Source organism: Octopus bimaculoides, chromosome 7 (genome assembly GCF_046866305.1).
Source record: "Octopus bimaculoides isolate indiv1 chromosome 7, ASM4686630v1, whole genome shotgun sequence".
Lineage (NCBI taxonomy): Eukaryota > Metazoa > Mollusca > Cephalopoda > Octopoda > Octopodidae > Octopus > Octopus bimaculoides.
The window spans coordinates 28,805,689-28,813,627 of record NC_142934.1 but is presented as its reverse complement, the minus strand read 5'-3'; positions in this window follow the sequence as shown (position 1 = coordinate 28,813,627).

The following is a 7,939-nucleotide window of genomic DNA, read 5'->3' as shown; positions in this document are numbered from 1 at the left end:
ATCCTTTGGGTTCAATACAAAAAGTACCAATACAGTCTTGCAAGACTCTCTTAGAGAGTCATGCCAGATAACCTTGCAGTATCTATTCCAGCTTTTTGCCTTCTGACAGCTACATACATGACAAGACTGACACCAAACTATTTCAGCCCAAATTGGTAACTTTTCTCTTGGATAAATTTTGGTTTCATGGATAGTGGAGACTTGCATCCGTGAACAACTGTTATCCTTCACCAAAATATCTTGCCTAGGTTTCATTGATAATAGAAATTGCTTATCTATGATTTATACATCTTTCTCTTGCTCTCTCCCTCTCTTTTACTAATATGATCTTACTTTTACTTTGAAGCCTTTATCATTGCTGCACTACCTATCCAATTGCTTGTGCACCCCACTTTTTCTCATCTTTATATCTTCAACTTCTAGATTTATTGTTTCCAGCACAATTATAGCTTAAATTGACTTATTTCATATGTATATGTTAATATCAATTTATTGTATATTTAAGCATGCATAATGCATCTATTTGTCACCAAATCCCTAAAACAGCTGTAAAGGATTATCATGAATTTTCTTATTTCTTCTCAGTTGTCTTCTCACTTATGTGATCTCTGGATATCTATATATTTGTGGAGGACTAACATGGACTATGTTCCTTCTTTCTGCTTAATTATATTTATATTTGAATAACTTATTTATAACTGTTTTAATGCCATAAAGCAATTGTTTCTCCACCTTTTATTTTATATATCTTATTATTTCTGTATAGCTAAATAATTACAACAGATGTGAACACACTTTATATTTATCATATAACATTATATTATAAATGTACCTGTTTAAAAAAAAATTGTGGCATCCATTCAAATGAACTGTTGACTCTGAAGATCTTGTGGAAATGAGGAAGGTTGTGGATGATCTTGTGCAATTGATAATGATGGATCGAGGATCATTATAGTTGCAGACTTGAGCAAAATAACTAAATGTTGACCATTCAACAGTTGTTCAACATTGGCACCACACTTTTGTTTTTATTGCAATCTGATATTTAATAATACAATAGATTCTATATAACAACTGTAAAGATTTGATAGTTGTCATAGAGACTTTAGTCTCTCTCTATCACCTTTCAACAGCATTATAAAGGAAGAGACATTAGAACAATTAACAACATAATAAAAAGGTTTTATTTATAATGATGCTTGGTTTCACAATTCCTGTCATTCAGCTTAGCAGCCGCTGATTAAGTTGTAGTTTGGTATTGGAAGGTTAAGGTCTTCCTTGATGCCTGCCAGAGAACAGTGTAAAAGTGCTTCATGGAGGAGCGAGGTGTTGTTACGTAGAAGGTCTCAGGCTCAACTCGCTTAACAAAGTGAAACCACTGTTTAAGTACGAGTTTTACTACGCATGCGCAACTCGAGTGGCTTCCGGTGGTGAAGTCCCCTGCGCATGCGCAGAATAGTACTTCCTCAATGGCGGCTATAATTTCGCGCCACTACACAACTAAAGGTGTTCTGCATAGAGATGGACTCAAAACACTTTTCCAAACTGAGGCTGCACAATAAAATAAAAATAAAAAAAAGCTCATAAGTTGACAGATCATTTTTGGGTTGCCGTATTGTTAGCAGATTACATCAAAGGAGCAAAAAGTCAAAATGTTGAGCTTTTCAGGATGTTTGATACATTATTGCAGACAGTAGCCCTTTTGATAGTAACCGGCATGAAACTGCCACCCCATCACCCATCCCCACTGGTTTCATGATATGAATTTTTTGTTTTAAAATGATCTAAATTAAAACCTTCCATCAAAATTATTTGTTAATTTATATTCCAAACACTATATTTAATAATGACAAAGTTATTTTACCAAATGTTTTTATTATTTTCAATATTAATTGAAACAAAGGTATTATATTTCAACAGATATATGGTAACAAAGGATTAAGCAGATACAGTGAAACCAGTTACCTACAAAATTCTAACATGTAGTTCTGTCTTATAATTCATAAACTGAGAAACCCTGACCATTCACTTGTTTCCACTTGAAACAGCATTCCCAAGCTAATCTCCAGTTATCTTGATAAACTTATGTCTCCTTGGTTTCCACTTTCCCATCCCAAATCCATACTGTTTCCACTTTCCCATCCCTAACCATGCTCACCCAGACCTACCAAACTCTGCTTCACCATAGATGTGATATTTCTCTATACCATCATCTCACATGGTCGCATCATACCTGAACCAAACATCACCACACTTTGTTTCCTCTCCTCTACTGTGTTCTACTGGAGTGACCATGGGCATCAAGATGGGCCTCAATTACCCTAATTTATTACTTGGCCAAGCTGAGGTCCAAATTTTCACCTGGTACACTGGCCCTGCACCCGAGCTTTACCATCATTATTTCATCAACTGCATCAGTGCTTTCATCTACTTTGTTAAAATAATTGGAATTTACTCTCAACATCTGGGAGATATCCATCAATCGCTTCGATATGTATTTTCATTAACTCAATCACTCATTTCTCCACTTCCATCTTCCGCTAACTGACCAACTTCCACTTCTACCTCAATTCTTGTTCCTATCCACAACAAACCCACAATTTCTTCAGTTCAGTTCACTCATGTCTGTCACAACTGAGATCAATTCTCACAAAATATGCCACTTTTCTCTCATTTGCCAAGTCCAGGAGACAACCACACACACTCATTCCTTCACTCAGTTATCCTTATTACACTGTCCTTGGCAACTTCCATCATTACTTGCATTCCTTCTCTGACCCTCCACTTTTATCTTTCATATGCAACAAAAATACATGGAATTTTTCTATTCAAGTGTTTTCTTTGTTCCAAGTCAATCCAACCTAGAATCTGTGTCTGCTTTTGTACCCTATGCAATGTTTCTTTCTTTGTCTCCAACATTACAATTCTATGGACTTCCAAATCTATCGATTCTGATCACTTTAACTGAATCTGTGTACTGCATGTAAGCCACTGAGGAATTATTCTTGTGATTGGTCAACCTGTGAGAAATTACAATCATCTGACTCCACGACAGACTTCAATTAATAACTAAATCTATTTTCTCTCTTCTTAGAGGTAATACCAGAAAACATGAAATGCACTCAACAACATAAACAAAATATTATGTAAAAAAATAGTCTTTGGATTTGTCTGGTCTACATTTCGGGCAATATTATTTGTGAATTTGTGCCCAGGTTTTCTTCTAAATGCAGTTAAACCACATCATCATCATTTTAACAGTCACTTTTTTCCATGCGTGTATTGAACGGTGTTTACTGAAACAGATTTTCTACCGCCTGACTGGCATTCGTGCGAGTGACACGTAAAAGCACCCACTACACACTCTGAATGGTTGGCATTAGGAAGGGCATCCAGCTGTAGAAACTCTGCGAAATCAGATTGGAGCCTGGTGTTGCCACCCGGTTTCACCAGTCCTCAGTCAAATCATCCAACCCATGCTAGCACGGAAAGCGGATGTTAAACGATGATGATGATGATGATGATGATATCCTTCCTGCTGACAACCTTTATCCGTTTCCAGGTGAAGCAATATTTCCTCATGGCCAGACAGTTTTTGCAGAATATTGAGAAATGAACGATACTGCAATAATGATAACACTCATTTAGAACTATCACCCAATGTCAATGCAAAGACACACTTGCACAAGAGGCTTCTTTCAGTTTCTCTCTACCAAATCCACTTACAAAGCTTTGGTTAACTTGGAACTACAATAGAAGACCCTTGCTTAAGATGCCACATATTGAGGCAGAACTTGGAAGCATGTGGTTGGAAAGCAAACTTCTTAACCACACAGCCATATCTGTGCCTTTTTTACCCTGCTGTATAGGGTAAAAAAAATCCTGTTGGTTTTTTTTTTTTTTATACCAGAATATGAGGAATATATTGTGAGAGATGTCAAATGACTATGAACATATATGGAAACACAAGAAAATTAGAAATGACAATTCTAAAAATTACCTTTATTCATATACACTGGTTACAAATATTGTGTTAGATTAAAATATATGTTTTAGTATAATCCACAAGAAAACTTCGTATTTTTCTTTACATTCATAGGTAGATTTTATAAAATAAGTACAAAATATAATTTTTAAAATGAAAATTGTTTATGTTAATCAAAGAAAAATAGTATACTGTATGTGACAAATCTTAAGGCACACGAGCCTATAAGATATATTTCAATTTTGTTCATTCTTTTTCTGAACACACTTTTGACCTAGTGTTTAAATAACGCGAAGATTTTATGTGAAACATTTTTCTGCAATCATAAACAGTCACATACAGATTGGTTAAAAGAAAAACGGAAAAAATAAAACAAAAAAAAAGAATCTTATGAATTCCCAATTACGATTTAAAAGTTTCTATAAGAGAGTGTTAAAAATATTTTGATTAAAGTATGCAAAAAGTGATATATATAGATATATAAAGCAAAAATAGTAATAATAAAACTGAAGTCAAGAATTACATAGTGTGTATGCTAATTGGAAAAATATGACCATCACCAAGCATGTTTGTGCATGAGTGTATATATGTATGTGTGTGTGTGTATGTGTGCGTATGTGTGTGTGTATGTATGTTGCATAGTGATGCATTAAATGTTTATAAATTCTATCCAAGGATTATTGTTATTAATATATATGTATGTTATTTTATGTATATGTCTGTGTGTGTGTATATATATATATATATATATATATATATATATATATATATATATATATACATACACATACATATACTGGATAATAAAACAAATAGTTTACGCATGGTAACTTATTGGTAAAGCACGGTCACTTTCACAGTGATCATTATCTATATGGTAAACGAAAAATGGAAGATGGAATATACGAGAAGTTATTATTAATCACAACAATTGTTTTGACACATCTAGCAACAATCCCTCATGGGTGGGACACACAACAACTGTTTCAGGAGTATCCACTGGTGCAGATGTCTCATCGGGTGATAAATAGACACAACTCATTAAAATAACATTTCTGCACTGTATTTTAATGAGTTGTGTCTATTTATCACCTGATGAGACACATCTGCACCAGTGGATGCTCCTGAACCATTTGTTGAGTGTCCCACCCATGAGGGATCAAAGCTAGATGTGTAGAAACAATTGCCGTGATTAATAATAAATTCTCGTACATTCCATCTTCCATTTACCATATATATATATATATATATAAGAATTGTTTAATATTAGATTGTTTGATATTTCTTACTCTCTAATGTTTACCATGATGAAATATGCAGTGTGAATGTAAAAGTAGCCATTAAAGGACTCAATAACATGCATGTAGTAAACTGTACAAAGTCTATTATATGCTTTTGCATATAATTATATGATTTAAATCCAAGCTAAAGTTTAAGGCAAGCATGTAGTGAATATCTACAAGCATCAATAGCAATATCTGCCTAAATCTATGATAAGAATATGACATAGTTATCAATAAATGCATACAACAGACTCTATGCACTTTACAACAATTGTGTATTAAGTAATTCAATGTTTACATACATAACACCCAACCATCAGTTTGAATAGCATTGTGTGTGTGTGTGTGTGTATTTATAATATATATATATGCACACACACATAATTATAATTATCTTCAACAAGCAAAGTAGCTAGTTGTAAAATCTCAAGAAGAGATCAGAAGAGTAAGTATTCAAACAGCCATAACAAAGTGGCTGTTCCATATTATTACTAGTTTAACTCTAGGCAGATCTTCCACCAGCTGGTTATCGGTACAACCTGCACTCTGTACATACATACACATATATATATATATATATATATATATATATATGTTTGATTTCAAACAGTCTGATTTGGTTCCGTACTACTTCAAAAGGATCCCAACTCCTTCAGGCTTCTGGAATGTCAAATGGACCACTCCATTTGGCATTCCTAAAGTCTGAAGGAGCTTGGCTCCTATTAGGGGCCTGTGAAACTTGAAGTAGCACGGAACAAAATGAAACTGCTTTAAATAATATATAAATATATATATATTCAAAATGCGGATTGGTGGAGATGTTTTTCCTCTGTCTCCTGTTTCTGAATAAGAGCTTTGCTCAAAATGTAAAACTAACTTTCTTTCCTTCCCTGAGCATCTGCTAATACTTTGTATGCATCATGTCCTCATGTTGTTGTTTTTTTTCTTGTGTTTTTACTGTTTTTTGGGGGGGGATTAATTATACATACATATATAATATACACACACATATATATGTATATAGATATGTGTGTGTATATATTTACATATGCATCTTGATATATGCGTGTGTGTATATATATATATGCACCTATTTATCTATATATATATGTGTGCGTGTTTCACAAAAGATATGTGTTCTAGTTTTGTATTCATATATTATTTTATATTTTTGTATCAGTTTCTTGCAGTTAGTTTGGAACAATATCTGACATTGAAAACTAGACATCCTAGATTTCCATGTCAAGCATGGAAATAGACCTAGTGGCTTCATTGCTTCCTACATAGGTGTTGCGTTCATGTAGACATCCTACAAAAGGTCTTTTGATCTTTAGGCTTCCATATCAGCACTCAACATGTTAATTTCTTTTGTTGTCAGATTTTCTTTTCTTTCTTTCTCTTTTTGACCATTAGATCTGCAGTTTTACAATCAAATTTGTAGATCATATAATAAATTTCTATGTGTGGTTTGTGTCTGTATTCTTCTGTAGCTCACTCTACTTGTCCATTGGAACATGTGCTGTTTAATAATGATTGTTTTATTCTGTGGATTCTTTAGTACATTGCTTGTGAATGAGAATCTAAATACTCTTCCCAGACGTGATTTCACCACTGACATTTTACAGTTGTGTGGAGATTCATTGCCTTCATGTAGGTATATGCATATGATTGATTCTTTGATGCACACTGATATAATGCATGTTTTTTGGGTTTTTTTTTTTTTTTTTTTTGCAATCTGTATGTTTATGTTTAAAAGCAGGGTCTTATACGTATTATTCTGGTTGTTAGATTATAATAATAGAGTGTTATTTTCTAAGTATTCTTTTAGTTTCTCAACATCCTTTAATATATCTGTTACCATTAGTATGTCATCTATATAACAGGTGTATTTTGTGTGTTTCTGGGATTATTCTTTCCTCCAAAATGCTGCAGAAAGAGGTACTAAAAGGAACCAATGACAACTAAATTGGTTGATTGTACAAATTATGGGTTGGGCTGGAAAGAGGTACTTCAACTGTACTCATCATCAATGTCATATCTACAACTTGGATGTTTCTACATGTAAGACATACATGGTGTCCATTGCATTGGTTTCTTCTAAAATCTGTAGATATTTCTAAGATGACTGAATAAAAGATTTCTCTGATGTGTAGTTTTCAATAATGCTCTGTATAGGTTTGGCAAAAGAATGTGTAAATGCATTTATCTGGGATATTCTGGGTTTCAGAATTCTCCTTCAATAATTGGAAAGTAGGGTGATATTATTTGCACATTTCTCACAGCATTGAATTCGGTAAATTTTAGATGTAGTTGTCTGGTAACATCTTTCTTGAACCTTACTGAATTTATCTGTCTCTAAATCATGTTCCAAACTCATTGCAAAAATCTGATACAAATATATATATATATATATATATATATATATGAATATAATATAAATATATATATATATATACATATAATCACCATCTTTAAATATATGCATATATAACATCATATATATATATATATATATATATATATATATATATAGTTGGAATTTACAGATAAACAAAAGACGAAAACAGCTGTATAAACAACAAACATCCTTTCCCGAGCGTCCAGTAACACAATCTGTATCACGGCCTCGTGTTGTTGTTTTTTTTTTTTGTTGTTTTTTTGTTTTTTTCTT